Here is an 8,510-nt window from a genome sequence, read left to right as displayed (position 1 = left end):
TTCGCTTTCCCCAGAAGCTTTGCTTGGTAATGGGGCAACACCGTGTATCTCTCTCTCGCAGAGCCCGGCTGCCAAATTCGAAACGTCCAGCGATTGCGCCCACAAGAAAGCTGCCAGCACGGAATGCTGTAGCTGGTTTTCACTGTCCCTTGGAACTGCATTCGCTGCCACACAGACATTCGCTTTCCCCAAAAGCTTTGGTTCGTAAAGGGGCAACAGTGTGTATGTGTCTCTCGCAGAGCCCGGCTGCCAAATTCGAAACGTCCAGCGATTTCTCCCACACGAAAGCTGCCAGCACGGAATGCTGTAGCTGGTTTTCACTGTCCCTTGGAACTGCATTCGCTGCCACACAGACATTCGCTTTCCCCAAAAGCTTTGGTTCGTAAAGGGGCAACACTGTGTATGTGTCTCTCGCAGAGCCCGGCTGCCAAATTCGAAACGTCCAGCGATTTCTCCCACACGAAATCTGCCAGCACGGAATGCTGTAGCTGGTTTTCACTGTCCCTTGGAACTGCATTCGCTGCCACACAGACATTCGCTTTCCCCAAAAGCTTTGCTTGGTAAAGGGGCAACACTGTGTATGTGTCTCTCGCAGAGCCCGGCTGCCAAATTTGAAACGTCCAGCGATTTCTCCCACACGAAAGCTGCCAGCACGGAATGCTGTAGCTGGTTTTCACTGTCCCTTGGAACTGCATTCGCTGCCACACAGACATTCGCTTTCCCCAAAAGCTTTGCTTGGTAATGGGGCAACACTGCGTATGTGTCTCTTGCAGAGCCCGGCTGCCAAATTCGAAATGTCCAGCGATTTCGCCCACACGAAAGCTGCCAGCACGGAATGCTGTAGCTGGTTTTCACTGTCCCTTGGAACTGCATTCGCTGCCACACAGACATTCGCTTTCCCCAAAAGCTTTGGTTCGTAAAGGGGCAACACTGCGTATGTGTCTCTCGCAGAGCCCGGCTGCCAAACTCGAAACGTCCAGCGATTGCGCCCACACGAAATCTGCCAGCACGGAATGCTGTAGCTGGTTTTCACTGTCCCTTGGAACTGCATTCGCTGCCACACAGACATTCGCTTTCCCCAAAAGCTTTGGTTCGTAAAGGGGCAACACTGTGTATGAGTCTCTCGCAGAGCCCGGCTGCCAAATTCGAAACGTCCAGCGATTGCGCCCACACGAAAGCTGCCAGCACGGAATGCTGTAGCTGGTTTTCACTGTCCCTTGGAACTGCATTCGCTGCCACACAGACATTCGCTTTCCCCAAAAGCTTTGCTTGGTAGTGGGGCAACACTGTGTATCTCTCTCTCGCAGAGCCCGGCTGCCAAATTCGAAACGTCCAGCGATTGCGCCCACACGAAAGCTGCCAGCACGGAATGCTGTAGCTGGTTTTCACTGTCCCTTGGAACTGCATTCGCTGCCACACAGACATTCGCTTTCCCCAAAAGCTTTGGTTCGTAAAGGGGCAACACTGTGTATGTGTCTCTCGCAGAGCCCGGCTAACAAATTCGAAACGTCCAGCGATTGCGCCCACACGAAAGCTGCCAGCACGGAATGCTGTAGCTGGTTTTCACTGTCCCTTGGAACTGCATTCGCTGCCATACAGACATGCGCTTTCCCCAGAAGCTTTGCTTGGTAATGGGGCAACACTGTGTATCTCTCTCTCGCAGAGCCCGGCTGCCAAATTCGAAACGTCCAGCGATTGCGCCCTCAAGAAAGCTGCCAGCACGGAATGCTGTAGCTGGTTTTCACTGTCCCTTGGAACTGCATTCGCTGCCACACAGACATTCGCTTTCCCCAAAAGCTTTGCTTGGTAAAGGGGCAACACTGTGTATGTGTCTCTCGCAGAGCCCGGCTGCCAAATTTGAAACGTCCAGCGATTGCGCCCACACGAAAGCTGCCAGCACGGAATGCTGTAGCTGGTTTTCACTGTCCCTTGGAACTGCATTCGCTGCCACACAGACATTCGCTTTCCCCAAAAGCTTTGCTTGGTAAAGGGGCAACACTGTGTATGTGTCTCTCGCAGAGCCCGGCTGCCAAATTTGAAACGTCCAGCGATTGCGCCCACACGAAAGCTGCCAGCACGGAATGCTGTAGCTGGTTTTCACTGTCCCTTGGAACTGCATTCGCTGCCACACAGACATTCGCTTTCCCCAAAAGCTTTGGTTCGTAAAGGGGCAACACTGTGTATGAGTCTCTCGCAGAGCCCGGCTGCCAAATTCGAAACGTCCAGCGATTGCGCCCACACGAAAGCTGCCAGCACGGAATGCTGTAGCTGGTTTTCACTGTCCCTTGGAACTGCATTCGCTGCCACACAGACATTCGCTTTCCCCAAAAGCTTTGCTTGGTAGTGGGGCAACACTGTGTATCTCTCTCTCGCAGAGCCCGGCTGCCAAATTCGAAACGTCCAGCGATTTCTCCCACACGAAAGCTGCCAGCACGGAATGCTGTAGCTGGTTTTCACTGTCCCTTGGAACTGCATTCGCTGCCACACAGACATTCGCTTTCCCCAAAAGCTTTGCTTGGTAGTGGGGCAACACTGTGTATCTCTCTCTCGCAGAGCCCGGCTGCCAAATTCGAAACGTCCAGCGATTGCGCCCACACGAAAGCTGCCAGCACGGAATGCTGTAGCTGGTTTTCACTGTCCCTTGGAACTGCATTCGCTGCCACACAGACATTCGCTTTCCCCAAAAGCTTTGGTTCGTAAAGGGGCAACAGTGTGTATGTGTCTCTCGCAGAGCCCGGCTGCCAAATTCGAAACGTCCAGCGATTTCTCCCACACGAAAGCTGCCAGCACGGAATGCTGTAGCTGGTTTTCACTGTCCCTTGGAACTGCATTCGCTGCCACACAGACATTCGCTTTCCCCAAAAGCTTTGGTTCGTAAAGGGGCAACAGTGTGTATGTGTCTCTCGCAGAGCCCGGCTGCCAAATTCGAAACGTCCAGCGATTTCTCCCACACGAAAGCTGCCAGCACGGAATGCTGTAGCTGGTTTTCACTGTCCCTTGGAACTGCATTCGCTGCCACACAGACATTCGCTTTCCCCAAAAGCTTTGCTTGGTAAAGGGGCAACACTGTGTATGTGTCTCTCGCAGAGCCCGGCTGCCAAATTTGAAACGTCCAGCGATTTCTCCCACACGAAAGCTGCCAGCACGGAATGCTGTAGCTGGTTTTCACTGTCCCTTGGAACTGCATTCGCTGCCACACAGACATTCGCTTTCCCCAAAAGCTTTGCTTGGTAATGGGGCAACACTGCGTATGTGTCTCTTGCAGAGCCCGGCTGCCAAATTCGAAATGTCCAGCGATTTCGCCCACACGAAAGCTGCCAGCACGGAATGCTGTAGCTGGTTTTCACTGTCCCTTGGAACTGCATTCGCTGCCACACAGACATTCGCTTTCCCCAAAAGCTTTGGTTCGTAAAGGGGCAACACTGCGTATGTGTCTCTCGCAGAGCCCGGCTGCCAAACTCGAAACGTCCAGCGATTGCGCCCACACGAAATCTGCCAGCACGGAATGCTGTAGCTGGTTTTCACTGTCCCTTGGAACTGCATTCGCTGCCACACAGACATTCGCTTTCCCCAAAAGCTTTGGTTCGTAAAGGGGCAACACTGTGTATGAGTCTCTCGCAGAGCCCGGCTGCCAAATTCGAAACGTCCAGCGATTGCGCCCACACGAAAGCTGCCAGCACGGAATGCTGTAGCTGGTTTTCACTGTCCCTTGGAACTGCATTCGCTGCCACACAGACATTCGCTTTCCCCAAAAGCTTTGCTTGGTAGTGGGGCAACACTGTGTATCTCTCTCTCGCAGAGCCCGGCTGCCAAATTCGAAACGTCCAGCGATTGCGCCCACACGAAAGCTGCCAGCACGGAATGCTGTAGCTGGTTTTCACTGTCCCTTGGAACTGCATTCGCTGCCACACAGACATTCGCTTTCCCCAAAAGCTTTGGTTCGTAAAGGGGCAACACTGTGTATGTGTCTCTCGCAGAGCCCGGCTAACAAATTCGAAACGTCCAGCGATTGCGCCCACACGAAAGCTGCCAGCACGGAATGCTGTAGCTGGTTTTCACTGTCCCTTGGAACTGCATTCGCTGCCATACAGACATGCGCTTTCCCCAGAAGCTTTGCTTGGTAATGGGGCAACACTGTGTATCTCTCTCTCGCAGAGCCCGGCTGCCAAATTCGAAACGTCCAGCGATTGCGCCCTCAAGAAAGCTGCCAGCACGGAATGCTGTAGCTGGTTTTCACTGTCCCTTGGAACTGCATTCGCTGCCACACAGACATTCGCTTTCCCCAAAAGCTTTGCTTGGTAAAGGGGCAACACTGTGTATGTGTCTCTCGCAGAGCCCGGCTGCCAAATTTGAAACGTCCAGCGATTGCGCCCACACGAAAGCTGCCAGCACGGAATGCTGTAGCTGGTTTTCACTGTCCCTTGGAACTGCATTCGCTGCCACACAGACATTCGCTTTCCCCAAAAGCTTTGCTTGGTAATGGGGCAACACTGCGTATGTGTCTCTTGCAGAGCCCGGCTGCCAAATTCGAAACGTCCAGCGATTGCGCCCACACGAAAGCTGCCAGCACGGAATGCTGTAGCTGGTTTTCACTGTCCCTTGGAACTGCATTCGCTGCCACACAGACATTCGCTTTCCCCAAAAGCTTTGGTTCGTAAAGGGGCAACACTGCGTATGTGTCTCTCGCAGAGCCCGGCTGCCAAACTCGAAACGTCCAGCGATTGCGCCCACACGAAAGCTGCCAGCACGGAATGCTGTAGCTGGTTTTCACTGTCCCTTGGAACTGCATTCGCTGCCACACAGACATTCGCTTTCCCCAAAAGCTTTGGTTCGTAAAGGGGCAACACTGTGTATGAGTCTCTCGCAGAGCCCGGCTGCCAAATTCGAAACGTCCAGCGATTGCGCCCACACGAAAGCTGCCAGCACGGAATGCTGTAGCTGGTTTTCACTGTCCCTTGGAACTGCATTCGCTGCCACACAGACATTCGCTTTCCCCAAAAGCTTTGCTTGGTAGTGGGGCAACACTGTGTATCTCTCTCTCGCAGAGCCCGGCTGCCAAATTCGAAACGTCCAGCGATTTCTCCCACACGAAAGCTGCCAGCACGGAATGCTGTAGCTGGTTTTCACTGTCCCTTGGAACTGCATTCGCTGCCACACAGACATTCGCTTTCCCCAAAAGCTTTGCTTGGTAGTGGGGCAACACTGTGTATCTCTCTCTCGCAGAGCCCGGCTGCCAAATTCGAAACGTCCAGCGATTGCGCCCACACGAAAGCTGCCAGCACGGAATGCTGTAGCTGGTTTTCACTGTCCCTTGGAACTGCATTCGCTGCCACACAGACATTCGCTTTCCCCAAAAGCTTTGCTTGGTAATGGGGCAACACTGTGTATGTGTCTCTCGCAGAGCCCGGCTAACAAATTCGAAACGTCCAGCGATTTCGCCCACACGAAAGCTGCCAGCATGGAATGCTGTAGCTGGTTTTCACTGTCCCTTGGAACTGCATTCGCTGCCACACAGACATTCGCTTTCCCCAAAAGCTTTGCTTGGTAATGGGGCAACACTGTGTATGTGTCTCTCGCAGAGCCCGGCTGCCAAATTCGAAACGTCCAGCGATTTCGCCCACACGAAAGCTGCCAGCACGGAATGCTGTAGCTGGTTTTCACTGTCCCTTGGAACTGCATTCGCTGCCACACAGACATTCGCTTTCCCCAGAAGCTTTGCTTGGTAATGGGGCAACACCGTGTATCTCCTCTCGCAGAGCCCGGCTGCCAAATTCGAAACGTCCAGCGATTGCGCCCACAAGAAAGCTGCCAGCACGGAATGCTGTAGCTGGTTTTCACTGTCCCTTGGAACTGCATTCGCTGCCACACAGACATTCGCTTTCCCCAAAAGCTTAGGTTCGTAAAGGGGCAACACTGCGTATGTGTCTCTCGCAGAGCCCGGCTGCCAAATTCGAAACGTCCAGCGATTTCTCCCACACGAAAGCTGCCAGCACGGAATGCTGTAGCTGGTTTTCACTGTCCCTTGGAACTGCATTCGCTGCCGCACAGACATTCGCTTTCCCCAAAAGCTTTGCTTGGTAATGGGGCAACACCGTGTATCTCTCTCTCGCAGAGCCCGGCTGCCAAATTCGAAACGTCCAGCGATTGCGCCCTCAAGAAAGCTGCCAGCACGGAATGCTGTAGCTGGTTTTCACTGTCCCTTGGAACTGCATTCGCTGCCACACAGACATTCGCTTTCCCCAAAAGCTTTGCTTGGTAGTGGGGCAACACTGTGTATCTCTCTCTCGCAGAGCCCGGCTGCCAAATTCGAAACGTCCAGCGATTGCGCCCACACGAAAGCTGCCAGCACGGAATGCTGTAGCTGGTTTTCACTGTCCCTTGGAACTGCATTCGCTGCCACACAGACATTCGCTTTCCCCAAAAGCTTTGCTTGGTAATGGGGCAACACTGTGTATGTGTCTCTCGCAGAGCCCGGCTGCCAAATTCGAAACGTCCAGCGATTTCTCCCACACGAAAGCTGCCAGCACGGAATGCTGTAGCTGGTTTTCACTGTCCCTTGGAACTGCATTCGCTGCCACACAGACATTCGCTTTCCCCAAAAGCTTTGCTTGGTAATGGGGCAACACTGTGTATGTGTCTCTCGCAGAGCCCGGCTGCCAAATTCGAAACGTCCAGCGATTGCGCCCACACGAAAGCTGCCAGCACGGAATGCTGTAGCTGGTTTTCACTGTCCCTTGGAACTGCATTCGCTGCCACACAGACATTCGCTTTCCCCAAAAGCTTTGCTTGGTAGTGGGGCAACACTGTGTATCTCTCTCTCGCAGAGCCCGGCTGCCAAATTCGAAACGTCCAGCGATTGCGCCCACACGAAAGCTGCCAGCACGGAATGCTGTAGCTGGTTTTCACTGTCCCTTGGAACTGCATTCGCTGCCACACAGACATTCGCTTTCCCCAAAAGCTTTGCTTGGTAGTGGGGCAACACTGTGTATCTCTCTCTCGCAGAGCCCGGCTAACAAATTCGAAACGTCCAGCGATTTCGCCCACACGAAAGCTGCCAGCACGGAATGCTGTAGCTGGTTTTCACTGTCCCTTGGAACTGCATTCGCTGCCACACAGACATTCGCTTTCCCCAAAAGCTTTGCTTGGTAATGGGGCAACACTGTGTATGTGTCTCTCGCAGAGCCCGGCTGCCAAATTCGAAACGTCCAGCGATTTCGCCCACACGAAAGCTGCCAGCACGGAATGCTGTAGCTGGTTTTCACTGTCCCTTGGAACTGCATTCGCTGCCGCACAGACATTCGCTTTCCCCAGAAGCTTTGCTTGGTAATGGGGCAACACCGTGTATCTCTCTCTCGCAGAGCCCGGCTGCCAAATTCGAAACGTCCAGCGATTGCGCCCACAAGAAAGCTGCCAGCACGGAATGCTGTAGCTGGTTTTCACTGTCCCTTGGAACTGCATTCGCTGCCACACAGACATTCGCTTTCCCCAAAAGCTTTGCTTGGTAGTGGGGCAACACTGTGTATCTCTCTCTCGCAGAGCCCGGCTGCCAAATTCGAAACGTCCAGCGATTGCGCCCACACGAAAGCTGCCAGCACGGAATGCTGTAGCTGGTTTTCACTGTCCCTTGGAACTGCATTCGCTGCCACACAGACATTCGCTTTCCCCAAAAGCTTTGGTTCGTAAAGGGGCAACACTGCGTATGTGTCTCTCGCAGAGCCCGGCTGCCAAACTCGAAACGTCCAGCGATTGCGCCCACACGAAAGCTGCCAGCACGGAATGCTGTAGCTGGTTTTCACTGTCCCTTGGAACTGCATTCGCTGCCACACAGACATTCGCTTTCCCCAAAAGCTTTGGTTCGTAAAGGGGCAACACTGTGTATGAGTCTCTCGCAGAGCCCGGCTGCCAAATTCGAAACGTCCAGCGATTGCGCCCACACGAAAGCTGCCAGCACGGAATGCTGTAGCTGGTTTTCACTGTCCCTTGGAACTGCATTCGCTGCCACACAGACATTCGCTTTCCCCAGAAGCTTTGCTTGGTAATGGGGCAACACCGTGTATCTCTCTCTCGCAGAGCCCGGCTGCCAAATTCGAAACGTCCAGCGATTGCGCCCACAAGAAAGCTGCCAGCACGGAATGCTGTAGCTGGTTTTCACTGTCCCTTGGAACTGCATTCGCTGCCACACAGACATTCGCTTTCCCCAAAAGCTTTGCTTGGTAATGGGGCAACACTGTGTATGTGTCTCTCGCAGAGCCCGGCTGCCAAATTCGAAACGTCCAGCGATTTCGCCCACACGAAAGCTGCCAGCACGGAATGCTGTTGCTGGTTTTCACTGTCCCTTGGAACTGCATTCGCTGCCGCACAGACATTCGCTTTCCCCAGAAGCTTTGCTTGGTAATGGGGCAACACCGTGTATCTCTCTCTCGCAGAGCCCGGCTGCCAAATTCGAAACGTCCAGCGATTGCGCCCACACGAAAGCTGCCAGCACGGAATGCTGTAGCTGGTTTTCACTG

The sequence above is a fragment of the Mycteria americana genome, chromosome 17, assembly GCF_035582795.1.
Source record: "Mycteria americana isolate JAX WOST 10 ecotype Jacksonville Zoo and Gardens chromosome 17, USCA_MyAme_1.0, whole genome shotgun sequence".
NCBI lineage: Eukaryota > Metazoa > Chordata > Aves > Ciconiiformes > Ciconiidae > Mycteria > Mycteria americana.
Note: the sequence above shows the minus strand (reverse complement) of the source record.